Source organism: Strix aluco, chromosome 1 (assembly GCF_031877795.1).
Source record: "Strix aluco isolate bStrAlu1 chromosome 1, bStrAlu1.hap1, whole genome shotgun sequence".
NCBI lineage: Eukaryota > Metazoa > Chordata > Aves > Strigiformes > Strigidae > Strix > Strix aluco.
The window spans coordinates 98,573,042-98,590,269 of NC_133931.1; the positions used below are offsets into that span (position 1 = coordinate 98,573,042).

At 43.6% G+C, this 17,228-nt stretch overlaps 1 protein-coding gene across 8 annotated transcripts in view; it reads left to right on the top strand.

Moving 5' to 3' along the window:
- Nucleotides 1-279: 279 nt before the first annotated feature.
- Nucleotides 280-17,228, top strand: part of ATXN1 (ataxin 1) — a 229,470-nt gene continuing 212,521 nt past the window's right edge. For 4 of the 8 annotated variants that reach the window (XM_074828758.1, XM_074828739.1, XM_074828812.1 and 1 more), the window contains exons 1-2: nucleotides 1,709-1,808; nucleotides 7,099-7,219. The gene's annotated coding sequence lies outside the window, so the exon portion shown is untranslated. Of the gene's footprint in view, nucleotides 339-661; nucleotides 881-1,708; nucleotides 1,809-7,098; nucleotides 7,220-12,351; nucleotides 12,521-17,228 lie in introns of those variants that run through there. The other 4 variants (XM_074828775.1, XM_074828785.1, XM_074828767.1 and 1 more) reach the window with 4 other exon arrangements.

The window sequence follows — 17,228 nt, forward strand, 5'->3', positions numbered from 1 at the left end:
TCCAGCACAGTTTTATTTCCTCCCTTAGAGAGAGACAGACCAGCCTTGACTGAGCAACTGATTTTCATGCATCCTTTAAACCAGCATTCCCTGCCATTTCTGAAGGACAGCACGCTTCGCTAGCTGCCTCTTCCTTCCCCCTTAAACAATATAGGTTTGGGGTGGTTTTTTTTTTCCCTCCTCAGCTCATTTCTTGCCGCCTGCAAAGTGCTTTGAGATCCCCGCGACGCAGCCCGCCTCAGGAGCGGGCACTTCTGTGGAACAGCGGCGTGCGCAGGGATTAATCCCGCCGTAGAGAGCCAGCCTGGCCTTTGAAGTGTTACAAGGGGAAGGAGGAGGTAAGTGGCGAGGCGAGACCCCCGCGTCCCCGTCCCCCCCCCCCCCCCCGGGCCCGTCGCCGCCGCCCTCGGGCAGCGTGCGGCGGCCCCGCAAAGGGTTAAGGGCCGCCTTGGCCCGGCGGTGCTGTGCGTATGCAATAATCTGTGTGGCTCTCTTGGCCGCCTGCCAGAGTGTTGCCTTGCCTCCTCCTCCTCCTCCTCCTCCTCCTCCTCCTCCTCCTCCCTTCTCCCCCCCCCCCCCCCCCCCCCCTTTGCATGAAGTAGGATCCTTGAGCTGTTGCAGAGGCAGCCAACTGCTCCATATTTGGCTTCTATTACCCATTTACATGCTGGAGAGAGGAGAGGGAGCGAGCGCTGCACCGCAGACATCATTTCTACTACAGTGGTGGAGACATCCCGGACCTGTGTCACTGCAGGGGGAAGGAAAAAAACCAAACAAACAAAAAAGCAGACCCAAGCCCCGTGATCAGCTAGGAAGACATTTGTGTGCGAGTCTCTCTCTGACCCCCCCCCGCCAACCCCACCTCCACTGACACTTTACAGTAAGTGGCTTTTTCTTCCTCCTCTGCTTTCTGCCTTGCCCCCCCCCCCCCCCGGCTTCCTCCCTTGTTTAGACTGCAAACCGCCGGCGATTTCCAGCTGGAAAAACACGGGGCCGGGGGGGAAAGGGAGCGCACTGCCCACCCCGCCGCGGGGCTACAGCCCGCCTCGCTACGGTCGCCCCCGGCCCGCCACGGCCCGGCCCGCAGGCGCTGCCGCCGCGGCCCGGCCCTGGCCCCGAGGGACAGAGGGAGGGGGGGCGGCCGCGAAATGGCCGAGGGCTCTGGCGGAGGGAGCGGAGCCGGGGGTGCGGGGACACGGTGCGCCCCGCCGCGGGAGCGGGGGGCCGGGGCCAGGCGGTGGGGCCGGGGCGGCCCCGCGGAGGGAGCGGCTCGTACCGCCCTGCCCTGCCCCCCACCTCGGCGGCTCCTCGCTCCTTCCTCCTTCCTCACCCCACACCCCCCAGCCTTCCCCCCCGGCCCGGGCGGGGTGCGGGTGGCCGCGGGGACGGTGGACATTTTGCGAGCCGCGGCTGCCCCCGGTGCGGCGGCCTTGGGGGGGGTGTGTGTGTGTGGTGTGTGTATGTGTGTGTGTGTGTGTGGTGTGGCGACACGGGGGGGGGGGGGTGTGTGTGTGCGCGCGTGTGGCGGCGCGGGGGGGCCGCGCGGTGCGTGTGCGGCGGGCGGGCCCGGCGGGGCGCAGCGCGGGGCCGGGCGGGCGGGCCGGGTACCGGCAGGGCCGGTCGCCGCCGCACGGCGTATGTAGTACGGGGCTGGGCGGCTGCCGGAGGGTGAATGAAGCGAGGAGGAGGAGGCGGCGGCGGCGGCGGCGGAGGAGGAGGAGGAGGAGGCGGCGCTGGGGCTGGGATGTGCCCGGCAGCAGCCCCGCTCCGCTTCACTCAGGGCCCAAGCCGGCTGCAGACGCCACCCGGTACTGCCGGCCGGGGGAGCGGGGGCGGGAGGGGCAGCGCCGGCGGAGGGACGGGGCGGGAGGGCCCGGGGAAGGGGGGGAGGAACCGGGGTGCCCGCGGGGTCCGGCCGGCGGCGTCCCGAGGCGCCCGCGGGGAGCGGGGCCGGGGTTCCCCCCCAGCCGCCGCCGCCCCGGGGCTCCGCTCGCTTCCAGCAGCGGCGGCCGCTGCCCTCCTGCCGTTCACCTGCCCCCGTCCCCCCTCCGCCTCGGGGTTTGCTTGGGTCGGACTGGGGGGGTTGGGTTGTGGGGGTTTGGGTTTTTTCCTAAGGCTTCGTAATGTACCGGCAGAAAACAAATAAATGACCCCGTGTATGTTTGTGGGTGCTGAATCCGTCAGTGCAATTCCTGAGAATATTAAAGTCTAAATTAAAGCCTGCTGGAAAACGTTAGCTCCTACTGTAATAGTAATAGCGATAATAATAAAATGACAGAATTGGGAGCGATTTACATGTTATTGAAGAGGAGGAATTACTGAAGAGTAATAATAGAAAAGAAAACAAGTCGGAAGCCCGTTATATAATGCACTGTGTAGACAACGAGAGCGACGGGCTATTTTTATTTTGTTTACCGTATGCTGTGTAATAGGGACTCCTCCGAGCAGCATCTCTCCCCTGTGAGCCTGAACTCCGGATAGAATTGGGGAAAAATCTTAGGCATTCCTGTTATGCCCAGATGAAGAAATGCATGTTTGTAAAACCTTCCTCCTTACAAATGTTTTCTGTGTCCAGATCGGCAAGGGTGCAGGTAGATGACCTTTGCCGGAGACCTTTTCCCTTCCGTATGGTAAAGAAATTCATATTTTGTAACGCAGGTTACACTTTAACCTTTAACGCTCATGGTTATGTATTTTATGCAGTAATGGTTACTTTACGTGTCAGATGTGGTCAGGCGTAGTGAGTTACTCTGCTTACACACCGAGAAGTCAAGGACTTTTAATTTCAGTTTTGAACGAAGCCTTCCCCTAAAGGAAAATCCCAGCTTTGCGTTCATCTATTTCTGTTCAGGTGATGGAGATGGTTCAGTTTTATGATATGGAGCAAGGGTTATGAATGAGGGAGAGGGAAATTGAGAATGGCCGGGGAAAATATTACGCCGTAGTTATTTTTGCGATGCTGCGAGGTAATAGTAAGTTGTAATTGCATGTTATTGCACCTAATTTGTTCGTAAAACCGGCCTGATATTTTACGGGCAGCAGGTTTTTTTAAAGGGCGGCTGTAATCTCCTCACTTTTTACGTAAAGCAGAGGTCGATAGATTTTCTCCGCGCTCGCCTGTCTGTCTGTCTGTCTCTCCCGTCATGTAGCGACATGTCAGCGGCGTAGGCTTTCAGCGCGCTTACTCCAGCCCTGATCACTCATGTAATTAGATCAGGCTGCCATGGTAACAGACGGTATTCACCGTCCATTCAGGTGTGCGTGTGTGTGGCTGGCGGGCGACCCAGCGGGCTACCACCAGCCCTCCGTGAGCTGTGTTGGCTTGGCCAAAATTAAAGGATGCCGGTGGTGGTGGTTTCCCAAGGGCTGAGCTTCTCGGGAAGGGTGGGTACTCCTCGCCTGCTGTCGTGTCAGGCAGGTGGGATGGTACGTGGCACGCTTGGCAGGTTGGCCAAATTGTCAGTTCTACTTGCATTTATTATTAGCAAATTAACAAAGGCGTGGTACTTTGTAAAAATGCTTTTGGCTTATAAAAGCTTGCATAAAAGTTTCTTTGGAGTTTTCTTTTTTTTTTCTTTTTTTTTTTTTTTTTTTTTTCCCCTGGCTGGCTGGTTTAACTGTTTGGTGGCTGTAACGGTGTTTGTGAGTTAGTAACAGTTCCCATTCCAGCATTCATATTTTAGGCCACGGGCTTGTTATTCTCCACTCATGTACTGTACTTTACACCTTCTGGCCAGTAAAATTAAGGTCAGTGATACCTGATATCACTGTTGTCACTTAGGTTTGTTAAGCCTCTTCATAGTTCTTAGCAAAGTCTACGCCCTTTTGTGTTTTAGGTGAAAGCTAACTTCATTTTCTCTTGATGAAAAACTAAGTATATACTATTAAAACCAATTTTCTTATCAATAAATAATGTCTCCGATATTGTGTTGTTTTTCGGTGTTTTTTTTTTGCATTTGTGCTCATCAAAATATTATAGCCATAGAGCTGGAGACTTTCTGCAAGAAAGTTAGTAATGCATTGAAAAAATATGTGGTCTGATTAGCTTTGAACTGTATACTGCTCTTAAAAATGTATTTAACCAAGGAATGTGTGTTTGTCTTCATTCCCAGTATTTGGGCACCACCCTTTTGAGCCACTTTTTCACAAACGTAGGTATAACTTTTTTAAAGGCACCAAATCTGGCACTCTGTTCTAATGTCATAAATCTGGAGTGACTCCAGGGGACAGGATTGTGAGCCATTTACATGGGTGTATATCTAGAATAACTTCATTTATTGGACTTAATCCAGGCATGTAGTAGAGTAACACAACTCAGAAAGTGATCTGCTGTGTATCACCATTATTTTCTGTATATCTTTTTCAGCAAAAAGCATTGTGGGCTTAAATAGGATTTTTGCCTGATTAAGGAGCTGCGTTAAGCATCTGCAGAAGTGGTTAACACCCCTATTCCAGTCACTAATCTTGCATGCACTTACACTAATACTGAACTTGGCCTGGAGGATTTTGTGTCTCAGTGATGAGAAATCATCAGCACCCACAGCTCCTGAGCGTTTGTAGTACTGGACTGGAACATAATGCAATCCAGAAATATCTCAGTAAAATAGATATTTTAATCGCTCTTATGGTAAAGCACCGGAGCTGGAGGAGGTAATGAGAAATGCCTGTTGGTGGTTCAGCTCTTGCAGTGCCAGGCAGCTGGCAGTCTCAGGTTTGGTGTGACAAGTTTGCAGGTCTCAGCCTGCCTGCCGAGCAGAGGAGTTTCTCCTCGGAGGGACAAGGGGACAGGGAGTTTGTGGGCAGTTTCCTGCATCTGAAGTGCAGCTTTTCAGTGCTGCAACTAACTTGCCTTTCTTGTTAGGAGAGAATATCCTCTGCTTGGCATGGCCACCTTGGTTTTGGGCCTCCGTACTGAGGAGGGGGCTTGAAATAGAGGAGCCTGTTAGGAGGACCGGCTGGAGAGAATGAAATAATTGCGTGCAGGATGACTCCTGTAGCGTGAGCCGTTGTGTGCTGCACACTGCTTATATGTATTTTATTGTAAGACAAATTACCTGTGTGACTAATAGCATTAGAAAGTAATTATTTTCAAAAAGGCCATATATACATAGTTAAAAGACTTTCTGGAAATAAACAGTGCAACTTTTCTCCCTTGCCCTTCTGGCCTGATTGAATTTATTTAGAAAGGTTGAAAAAAAAGTAGTCTTGTTTTAAAAGACATTTGCAAGGGACCTGGAATTTCACTTAAAAAAATTTTTATGTAATAGATCCAGTGGCCTAGTTTCCTGTTAATTAAGAAAATAGACACTTAAATGCAGTCACCTGAAAAGCAACTAAGGATTTAAACATTAGAATTTAAAAATAATTGTTGTAGTAATGTAGCTAGTAAAACAAAATCGAGGCCTAATTTCCCCCTTGCTGAAGTTTAGCAGCATGTCTTAGGAGATGGCAGTCAGGATTATCATTGTCATTGTTCATACAGTGCGCTGCTTTTATTGTGGTGTACCAATTGAAGGGTAAAGAAGTATGGCAGGCTCTGAAGGAAACGCATCTCAGAACTGCATAGATGGGCTGAAGCACTGGCTGGCTGCAAACCTACTCCAGCGTGCGAGGCAGCTCACGCTGATGCCGCTTGAGGGAAGTCGGGCTATGTGACAGCCTTAGCTAAGCATACAGGTTGTGAATGATTCAGCTGCTGTGGAGGACCGTACAGGTACAGTGTGTACAATTCACAGGGTGCAGATAACAGATTTAGTTGTAGGGCTCTTCTGAGAATGCTGTAACCAACTCTGCTTTAAAAAAAATATAATTAGCATGAGAAACAGAAGCGCGACAGGCTTGGCACAGGTAAATGATTTCATTGCAAAGAGATGACGTGCTGTATTCCAGTGACTTCAGTAGCCTAAGCTTTGCAAACTGAAAATCCTGACCTCATCCTTTCATTTTACTTCTGTGCAAGAGTAAGTGCTATAAATAAATAAATAGGTGTTTGGACAAAGGCACTGTATTTTGGAGTCTTGTTCAGTGGTTCACATTCTTTATATAAAAAGCTGAAGATTTTTACTTGATTTTGACTGAGCTGATACGTGACCAGTGTTTTAAAATGTAAGAAACTTTGCAGACTCTTGACTTTTGCAAAAAGACAAAAGACTGATCAATGACCGTAAGTCCTTTCTGATCTCAGTGCATGTGTTGAGAATGTAATGCTTCATTTTTTTTCCTCAAAGGTGTAGTCTGAGGTTGTTGTACAACACATGCAAATCTGTGTGTGTGCATTGGTCCCAGTCTGCTAAGTTACTTTAGTACGTGTCCCAGTGAGGGTTTTGCTGAATGAGGATTGATTAAAGAACCTATCTAGAGTTAAGTATGTGTGTAAATCCTTCCATAAATAGGAACTAGTACGTATGCTCATAAACTAAAACAACAAAAATGCTTCTCAGTGAGGGAGAAATGGTCCCACTAAATCCTTTTATTGTCCCAAGAGTGATAAGAATATTTGGTGAGATTCCAAGTGAAAAAACACAATGTATTTTGTTTAATATGTGATGTCAGCAGAAATTCAGTGCTGGCTCTTTGTAATTTTACTGAGCAAAAATACAGAAATAGAAAAAAAAATCACATTGGTAGAGTTTTCCTTTGCTTATGTTACTTGGGAATTTGCAGGAATATGCATTGACTAGCATGCCACTATTAATGACAAAATAGTGCACAAGGTAACGTCACATTCCCAAAGCTGATTATTTTTTGCCTGATAGTAGTAGTTGCAGCAGTATGCTTTCTGGATGATGCTCCTCCTCAAATAAAATATGTTCTGTTGGCAGTGAAGACAGTCATCTCGACTTGCTTATGATTCTTCACCTCATTATGATCACATTTAGGAAAAGAGCACTCAGTTTGAATAAATGGGCTCTGCTTTCTACTGTATGTGCTCTGTCTGCAGGATTAGATCTATAGTTTATTTGTGCTTGAGTAACAGCAAGAGCAGTCCCTCTCAGTCTTTATTGGGATGTCTTAGCATGTTGTAAATTGTTTGACTCTTAACTGTGTTTTTGTTTCTTTTTATTTTGGTTTCCGTCTCCTCAACTCCTGGATCAACAGTCACATCGCAGGCTAAGCCAGATGGGCAAGCAATACAAACTGTGAACTTATTCTTGACCCCTGCAGGACAGTGACCACCTTCATTTTTGTCTTCACCATACAGATACACACTGCCAATAAGGTGAGAATATAGTGCTTTTTATTTCCTCTAACAAGTGTACACTGTCTACTCTGGGCTTTAATCAGCGTGGACACCTTACCGGTGTCTGTATGATTACCTACCCATCATACGTTTGTACTTCCCTTGCCTGGCAGTAGAGGTCCTTGAGAAACTCGTCAGAAAAATTCCATTAACTCTGGTGACTCAGTTCGGTGACTTACAGGACAGTGGGTTCCAGATGAGTGGTTTTGTGTTCACCTCAGGTCAGAGCATATTCAGTTACTAAAAGATGATAGTATGAATGGAAAAGTTTACAGGCTTTGATTTTTGTTGTAAAATGCCACGCATGAAATTGTATAATTCCTGCCTGCACTCTTATGAACATTTTCAGTGGTTCGTGTTGCTTGCAACCTGCTTGACTTTTCCAGTGTCCTGGGTTCCTTCTGTGCACTAAACTTTGTCTGGTGTAAGGACGCTTCCCAGCATAACTAGTCACTACTGACATGCCTGGGTGTCTTTTCCTCAAACTCTTTTACTCTGGTTTGAGGAATGTTTTCAATTCTTCTGATTTTTTTTTCCCTGAAATGCTGTAGCCAGACAGGATGTAATAGTGCACATCTATCAGTCTGCTCTCCCTCTCCTCTCTCTCCTTCCCAAATGGTTGTGGAGAATACCTTGAAAAAACCAAGTCTCAAGGCTCAATTATCATACTGCCAATAAAAAGAACATAAATTTTTATTTTTATTTCTTTAATCTGATTGTCATTAAGCCAGCCTGTTTTTTTGGACCTGTTATATTATTTTTGGGTGCTTGGTACTGGCAATACTGCTAACGCTTAAAAAAAAAAAAAGATAAGGGTTGTAAGAAAATTGCCCATGTCTTTAAATAAAAGAAAATGAAATATAGTGGTTACTTGCAGAAAATCAAAGGATTTTTTTTTTCTATTTACAGCCACAAAACTTAATTACTATAGCATTCTATTTATGAGGGGCTGATCAGAAAGTCTCCATTGCAGAATAACTTTTTTATGTATACAGCATGTCATAGAAAAGTATGAAGCACATAATTTACATTTTATTGTGGCTGCGGGGAAGGGTGCTGTGCTTTAAAAGCAAGTTGTCTAAGCAAGTAGTTACATGCAAAGACATGCCTGTTACGGTTTATAAATGAGCTTGAATGGTGGGGGTGGATTGTAACCACTATATCTCTTCGGAGCAATAAGAATTTCTTGAGAGTGAAAAACCAGACAAAGTGCCCATGTGCTGACACATTTCGTCTTTCTGTTTTGGAAGAAAACTGACTTGGTAACAGCTATTGACTTGGGAGATCGAATAGAAGGAAGCTTTTTGTTATGACATTATCATTTCCACAAAGCATTTCGTTCTTTTCAGAATTAGCTTGGGTTGTATGAAATGGTATTTATTTGTAGAAATGATTACTCCAGAAAAGGTTTATATCTCTTAATTAGAAAAAGTAATCGTTTATAGTGTATTGGTCAAATCCTATGAATAATCAGATTGCGTTATCCACGATGTATTGCTAAGTCACCTTGAATATTTTAGCATCTGGCATTTCCCATGATTGCATGATAAACACTATACTAGATACTAAGTGAACATTTCAGATAAAAAATATTGGATAAAAAATAGTTAAGTCTGGTGCAGAGACGTGGCAGGAATATAGTACTGTATTGCTTTTTTCTGTACCAGTGCAGCTTGAAGTATACTGTTGTATTTGTGGACCATAGATCAGATTTGTTTTGGCTTCTTTTCTTGTTGTTGGACATTTTAGTCACTGAGTTTGGGGTACCTCTGTTGGCTTCATTAATTAGTTCTCATTTTTCTAGGAGATGATCAAAATCAGGCCCACTGTGTAACTAAATAAGTCAAATAAAAGTTATTGGAGTAGAGACTGCCTACTTACAAACGTTCTCTTTGTTACTGAATGTAACAGGCAGGAGCTTGCAGTAGTAACACGTGAAAGAAACACAACCCGGTGCCGTGCAGTGAGCAGCCACAGATAGGTTTCACAGCTCAAGTGCCAAGACCCATCATCTTTCCGATTTTTGCATTTGTTTTGGGGTGAAGGTGGCAACAGCCCCGCTCCGTTTTAAGCAGACCTGGAGTCTGTCAGAGGGAGCAAACATTGGATGTGTTTGAACGCATCCAGGATGAGATCTTGGAAACCTTACTTTAGGCTTAATGGCCCTACACATCATCGATAGCTTTACTTGTGTGAGGAAACATGTGGCTTCAGGGAGTGATGTTGCTGTTGTGTGTGAGCTCCAGGTGTGCTTACCCTTCCAGTTCAAGCAGTGTTCTTGCAGAGCCTGCTAAGCATCTTGCCTCAATAAGGACACAGGGAATTAGTAAAACCAAAATTGAAATAAATAAATAGAGATACAGCTTGCTGCTTTTTTTTTTTTTTAATCATGGCTTTAATTAATTTTAGTCTGCTCTACAAAACATAGAGTTATTGTTATTTGTTCAGAGTGTGCACTGCCTCTTTCCACGTAGGCAAATGACTCAATGCTTTCTTTTAAACAGTTGTGTTGAGAGGATTTTGCGTGTAACACTGGACATTTTAACAACTAAAGAGTTCTTAATCTTTTCCACTGTCGAGTCACTTGATATCTATTAATCATATTGTAGTATTGGGTTGAATTTACAGCCGCAGTCCACTTGTAGGAATTTTTTTTTTTTCAGAATTTTCCGTAAGTATGTCTGTATACTACCTAATGTGACTTACTTTTTACATAAGACACTTCTGGTTTATGCAGACTTCTGGCTACTACTCTGTAAACGGTCAACAATCTGCCCTTCTAAAATACTTTGTAGTGAACACAGAAAGAGCTATCCGACTAGTGTGTCTAATGGTGGCTTTTTGATTGCCATATCGGTGACCTTTTATCGTACCTGGTTTTATTTCTTCCCTCTCATACTGTTTATGAAAGCCTACAATGGCTGTAGGGCTAAAAGAAGGTAGGTGATGCAGATTTATAAGGTGTTAAGAGCAGAAGTGAAACGGAGATGTGAACTAGGTATAATTGGATAGTAATTAGAAATAATTTTAATTTTTTTAATTGTTTGTTTTGTGTGTGAGTAACTCAAAAGGTAAATAAATGATGTGAGTACAGACTGATGTCTTAGAAATAAGGCTCTGTGGTCCCCTCAGCCCCACCCCATCACCTCAGCCATGACCTTTCACGTTTTTGCTCTGTTGTTCCTTCAGCAGTTACTGAAGGTCTGGTGTCTGACTGATTGAAAGTTTTATAGCACAGTCTAAAGTGTAGATGGAGTTGAGTGTAGTGATCTGTCTACATAAAAACACAAGTTCCTAATGCAGTCTAAGCCACGACCTGAGGTTTGATTCATCTCCTAACTTCTGTTTTAAAAAGGTGTATCTGCAGTGGAATAAGAGATGTGCTGTCCCACGCACTGCAACTTGTTAGCATTACTTTAAAGTGTGGGCTTTCTGGTGTTAGTGCAAGTATTAGAGAGATGGAGAACTTCTACATGCTGAGGGCCGAAAGTGGTGAGATGACTAGATGTGACGTGCAGTTGTGCTTAAGCCTCAGCGCTCGTGCATGCCCTCCTCTTGCCCTCTCCCTCAGCTGTGCATGTTGGCCAGCGGCGTGCTGCTGGGTTTTGCCGTGTCTTGATACCAGGGGTATGCTTTTGGGTGAAAGTTAGCCTTTGATACCAGGGGTATAGTTTTGGTTGACAGCTAGCCCAGGTGGCAGCATTTGGATTTGAGTGTGTTGGCTGAGGGGTTTCTCATGGTGAGATATTGTGATGCAGGCAAACCCCAAGTTTGATAATTCCTTCTTAATTTTCTGATAAGTTACTTAGCAATTATCAGCCCATTTTGGGTCTAGATGTAAACCTGACTTAAGGATTTATTGAGTCACTCTTTACTCTATAAAAAGTACAAATGTTGAAGTGCTTCTCACTCACGTTGGAGTGTGGTTGTGACTGTTACCACAATTTTGTTTGTCAGGTACCCACGCGTGAAGGCCCTTGTAGTTTTGTAAATTTAACATTTCTCTGAGGCCAGCTACTTGAAAGAAAGTCAGGCTTTAATGGAGAAGGATAATTTCAAAAAGCAGGCTTAATGCTCCTTTACTGTGCTCAGAAATTTTGTGCTAGTGAATATTTCTTTCCTTTTCAGTGCCATGTGTAGTAGCTGAGTAGAGACTGATTTTTCGAATTAATATGACGGTAAATGCATTTCTCCTTTTCTGTAGCCCTGGAGCACGTCTCCTGCCTGGTAGTGTGCTGTATTCATAGCTTTCCCCAGATAGTCTGACAGCAAGTAGATCCAGAATGGTTTGAAAATTCACTGTATGCAAGAGAAAAAAAAAATCCTAGTAGATTATTACATTAGAAGAAGATGTAAGTTTATTCTCCATGTACCACTAGCAGTTAAAAGCCCATAGCACCAATCATATGTAATGCATTTTTATTTACAGATTAGTAGACTCTACTCTGACATATGACTAACAGGGAAGCCCCTCCCTTTAACAGTTGTATGTCATCTGCTTCAGAGAACTAATTACTTGGCAATTCCCATTTGATAATTCCCTCTTTATTTTCTGATGAGTTACTTAACAGTGATGAGCTTGTTGAGCAGAATACCGTGCTTAATCTCTGCTTCAGAAACTACAGTGCGGGCCTGGGGATATCATTGTTTTCTAAATGCTATTTAGCCTTGCCATAGGAACATTGAAACCACACTAAGACATGTTAACAGTTTACAGTTAACGGTAAGCTTAGTGTGAGTGATGCACAGCATTTGCCAGAAAATAAGAGGGCTTTAGATTACTGTTGCACTGCAAACAGCTTGTTAAATACATCATTCCTCCAAAAAAACAAACCCTAACATAATTTAGATGTTAAGAAGCAGAAGCTTGTGTCAGAGATATCTTCTGTGTATCATTGCTCCTCTCCACTGAAATAATCTATTTAAAGGAAATATTATTCTTTAAAAAAACCTCACTGTTACTTGTAATATCTATTTGGCAGTTCAGCTGATACTGGTGGTTGTTGTGTTGTTTTAATGTGAGATACTTAAATATATCATCATTTGTGTTCTCTACTGTTACCTGTCTTTTCAATTCTTCCCCTATCCCTTTTCACATTCTTTTACTCTAGTGACCACAGCAACCCTCGTTTCTGGCTGGGGAATGCATTACAAGCCTCACTGCTAATTACAACATCGCAGTGTTCCTAGAGGGTACCTGAGTTCAGCGGTGCTTAGCTACAGCGCCGGGCGAGGGGATTTATGGGGTGAAGTGACATCAGCCTGCGCATGGCAGTCCTGGTAAGGTCAAAGTGAGTCTCTCTTGCAGATCAGGAGTCAGATGGGTCCTGTTCAGACCCAGTGTCTCTGAAATTCAACCGTGGGAAACCATGTCACTGAATTTGATTAAAATTTTATCGTTGACTTAAGCAGAGGAAGGTTTGTGGATCAGCAACAGTGACTTCGACTAGCTGGTGGCATTACCCCACAGATACTGATCCCTGAAGAATTGCATTTTAGCTGATCCAGTGCTATAAGATGAGAACTGGGCTATTTTTTCTTTTACTTGAATAAGAAGTGTAGTATTTTGTGTATTAGCTCACGTGACATTTCATCGTCAGGCTTGCTGATTTATTGGATATTCACAGTGATATCTCTTGGCCAGTACTGGAAGCTGTGTCACAGGCTTGCTTTATCAATGAGAAAAATGCATTTGTACATAGTTACATGTGTTTTTTGTAAAATTAATCAGAGGAACAGTAATTTTATGAAACACAGGATTCAGAAGAGATTAATCTAATTGTGTTCATGAAGTACACCAGCTATAAAATCTTTTGAAAGGAATATTAATCAAGTTGATCAAAGGTGGCTTGAAGTACAGAATTCAGATACAAACACAATTACTTTCTATCTGTCTGTATGTTTGCTGTAGCTTGAGTGATTGTTTTTAAAATTCATTTAATACAAAAAAAAGTTCCATTTTGGTTTTTGGGTATTTTTTCCTATGGAATGTGTCACATTTTAAAAGCAAGCATTTTAAAAGTGAGACAGTATGATAGATAAAATTTTACATTTTATAAAATGCAATAAGTAGGGAACATAATAATAGGGAGCATAATAAAATAAGTAAAACTCAACAGAAGGTCATTGAGCCATTTTTTCTTTTTTTTAAAAACTTTTTTTTTTCCTATTTACATTTTTTTATGACTCAGGGTATCAGGTAGTGCTGTATAGGCATTGCAGAAAACAGAAATCCTCCATAAGAGACAGAAAAGAAAGCTATGACCATGAGCAGAATGCCCCATCTGTGATCTGAAAGTTTTGCTTACGCACCTGAGAGTTGTGCCTTGACAGATCCTTCTACAGACCATTATAGCTGTTGGGGAGGGACCTGCATCCTGAGCCCTGGTGTCAGATTCATTTTACAGAGTCAACCAAAGAGTTATTAGATGGTGATTTGGGCTGGTCTTCAACTGACTGCTCAGAGGTGAAAGGTTGAAAGGTTGCAGTGGCAGCCATCCACTTGTGAATTGTCCAAACCATGCTCTGTTCACCGTCTCTTTGGGCTTGACAGCACTTCCCCAAAACTGAGACTCTACTCAGACAGCATTGCCTACAATTTCAGAAGAGGTTGTGCCTAAGGACATACAAATTTGGTCCAAGGTATCTTCTTCCCTCAGCAGGGCAGTGTTGCTTGTCATGAAGATTGAACTTCCGAGTAAAATCTTTTGGCCCCAGACACACCGATGCTGGTATTTCTATCAATATTTATGCAAGTAAAAGACTATCATATGAATGTCATGAAAATAATTTGTCACCTAATACAAGTTTTTAATTGCCTACTAATGCTGTAAGATTTGAGCATCTGGTTTGAAACAAACAAAACCTAACTCATTAACATACAGTAGAGGTTTCTCTACTGATAACTGTGGTGGTCTCACTGTCACCTGAATGAAATGGTACTTTCCCCCCTACTTTATTGCAAATGAGAGAACTAATACATCCTGGATTTTACATTTCTTTCTCCTGGCTTCTCTCTCCCTCTTTCCCCACCAGCTACCCCGGCCTATGTTAGCATGACTCCTCTGTCAGCAGCACTTGCTGATGGAATAGCCAAAGATGAACTGGTGGATCTGGGCAAATGCTTTGCCTGTGCATTTCCTAGTCTGCAGAACTGAGAAGCTGCATCACCTCTTTGCTTAGGTCTTGTCTGCCTCCTCTTTGAATCAGGGATGAGTTTCAGGTTTCCTACTTATCAGCGTTGCTAAACTTTGTTGGATCTCTGCTGTGATCTGGCCTAATATTTTTTTTTTGTTAATGACACAGTCTTGGAAGTCACTTGTGATTTCCTTTGTGAACTTGACAGTTGATTAATTAAATTGTGGGGAGATAAGTGACACGGCAGTGCTTTCTCTGTAATGTGTCTGTGTTCTATTTTATGGGGAATGAGGATGATGGTGGATCTTATGGACCAATAATCTATAGTTTAAAATTGCACTGTGTGTTTGGATAGCACACAAGTATTATATAGTGTCTTAAAATATATGTGATACTACAATACAGGAAGGACCGAAGAAGAAGTCTGTATTTTGTTCCATATTTGCACAAGCTGGCAGAATAACTCAGTCCTGGTGCTTGGTCTCATCTGTGAGAATGACACAAACTGGTATGGGTGCGTTCTACCATTTGCTGGTCACTGCCAGTTTAATTGCAGCTCAGCATTGGATTGAGGGAGAATATGGTGTGGAGTGACTGAGTGAATTAAAGTAGTGGCTGAGTGAATTAAAGTAATTCCTGAGTGGAAGTATAACATTTGTTATATGACACAACTATCCAGATGTTGTTATCTGTTAGAGTACAGCCAGAAAGGGCCCTAAGGAAAATTGAGGTGGGTAGAAGGTTTACAGTAAGCATGTGAAATCCATTAAACAGCAGCAGTCAAGTACACCCCTGTTATCTAAGGAGTCGAACATGCTGAATGTCACGTTGGCTGTTTGGAATGGAAGAAATGCAAACTAAGACACACTTCTCCTGCAATGTTTGGTGCTGTTTATACAGCTTGGCCAGAATATCTCTATGAAAGTAGTAGTGCTGTGCAGCCAGTGCTGCAGCAACCAGGTTTTTATGCTCCTTATCTTCTTTAATGTGAACTGTGCTTGTTCTGCATCTCACTGAGGTGCTCAGCCAAAGGCTGTGGTGGAATAAGGGGTCAGGTTCCCGCCTCTGTTACTTGGATGGTTTAAATGGAACCACGGTGTAAATTGAGCATGGGATCTGGCCTGGGGTCTCCAGGTGTGTCAGGCCCCTCTGGACTTGGAGCTGCTGCTGGCAGGTCAGCATTGCTGATCAGACACTGCTTGTTTGGTAGTTGAGTTTGGTAGATATGGCAGTTGAGCATTCACTTGGCTTTTCCTCCAACTGAAGAGGGAATGAAAACTGTTCCTCAGTCAAGTGTCAACAGTCTTCTTTCCTTCCCATGCTTCAGGTGGATGTGTCAGTGAATTAGAGTAATCTTTCTTTATATAGCCCAAGCAGTGTTTTGCCCTTTCATCCTTCTGTCCTGTTTTAACCTTTTCCAGACTTTATTCTCTTATTGCTGGCCAGTTAATTTTTCTCCTCACCCCCTTCTCCAGCGAGATTCTCCCGTGCTCAGCAGTTCTTGCTGCTGCGTATCTGACCTACTTGTACAGCTCCCTTGCTGGGTTTGTTACCTGCACGATACTTTGATTGTGAGTTGGCCCTTTCTTTGGCTTGATTTTTTGTGCGTGTGTTTCTGTGTTTAAAATCCATTTCTGCTCAGAGGGTTTCAATACCTCAGTAATTTTCTGCAGAACTGCAAATTTGAATGTTATTTCACCTACCTCTCTTCCTTCCTTGTTCGTTATAGCTGGATTCTGAGCTTTGCAACCCTGATGAAATGCCTGGACAAGCCTCTCACTCCATATAGCCTTCGCCTTCTCCTCATAGGGAAAAAACCCCTTAATTTCTTCTCTGAAGCTTCACTGTGGGTGCCCATTTCCCTGGCCAAACATTGGATTTTCAGTCCTGTGTGCCCCTGCCAGTCTTCCCTGGCTTCCAGTTGCAGTGTCTCTTCAGCAGGCATCTTGCTTTTCAGGCTTGTCAGCTGGTCTCTAACAAATCAGTTGCATATATTTGTTTGTATAATGTTACATGCTGGCATTGTAAAAAAAAAAAAAAAAAAAAAAATCCGTTGTTTTCTCTGTACCTGAGCATGAGCTGGTAGCCACCCCCTTCGGGCCATTTGTTCATGAGATAATGGGGTCACAGTTACTTTATCATCGTATCATGTGGTCTGCTAATCAAAGGATTCTTTTACTGTGTTAATAGCAGCACTTCAAATTGTTAACGTTATTAAGCTTTAAAAATTTAATACAATTTTCACATGTCATACTGATGGAACAAAAGTAACAGCTTGGGCAGTTTTCCCTGGGCTTCCAGTCATTCTCATACTGTGACTCTGCTCCACTGGCAAAATTCTGTAGTAACAGGTTGCAAAACATTCAGGATAAAATGTAAGCAAAACCAAAAAAGAATGTTTGAAAAGCACTTCATTCAGAAAAAGAAAAGAAATTGAACATGGTATGTGTTTTAAGTGAGGCTCTTCAGTGAGGAAAAAATTCCTGGACTGCTATGGAGAGGCACAGGAATGAAGTAGCCGCTGAATGAGTGAAGTTCACAGAAGGTATGAAGTGAAAAAATATGAGGGTTTTTTTTTTGTGTTTCACTGTGTTTTTGCCAAGAACTGACTATTGGAATGATAATGTGGTTATAGTAGGTTTAAAAAAACCCAATTTAATAACTATTTTGGTTGATAATTTTGGAGATTATACGTTTTCTCAAAAAACTAGGCTTCTGACTGAATGGAAAACTGTCAAAAATAATGCTTTTATCTGAAAATTGATACCCCTTCTTGTTATAAGTAATGCCAAAAAAGATACAAACTAAAGGATATTAGAGGAAAATACACATTTTCCAAATGGATTTACTC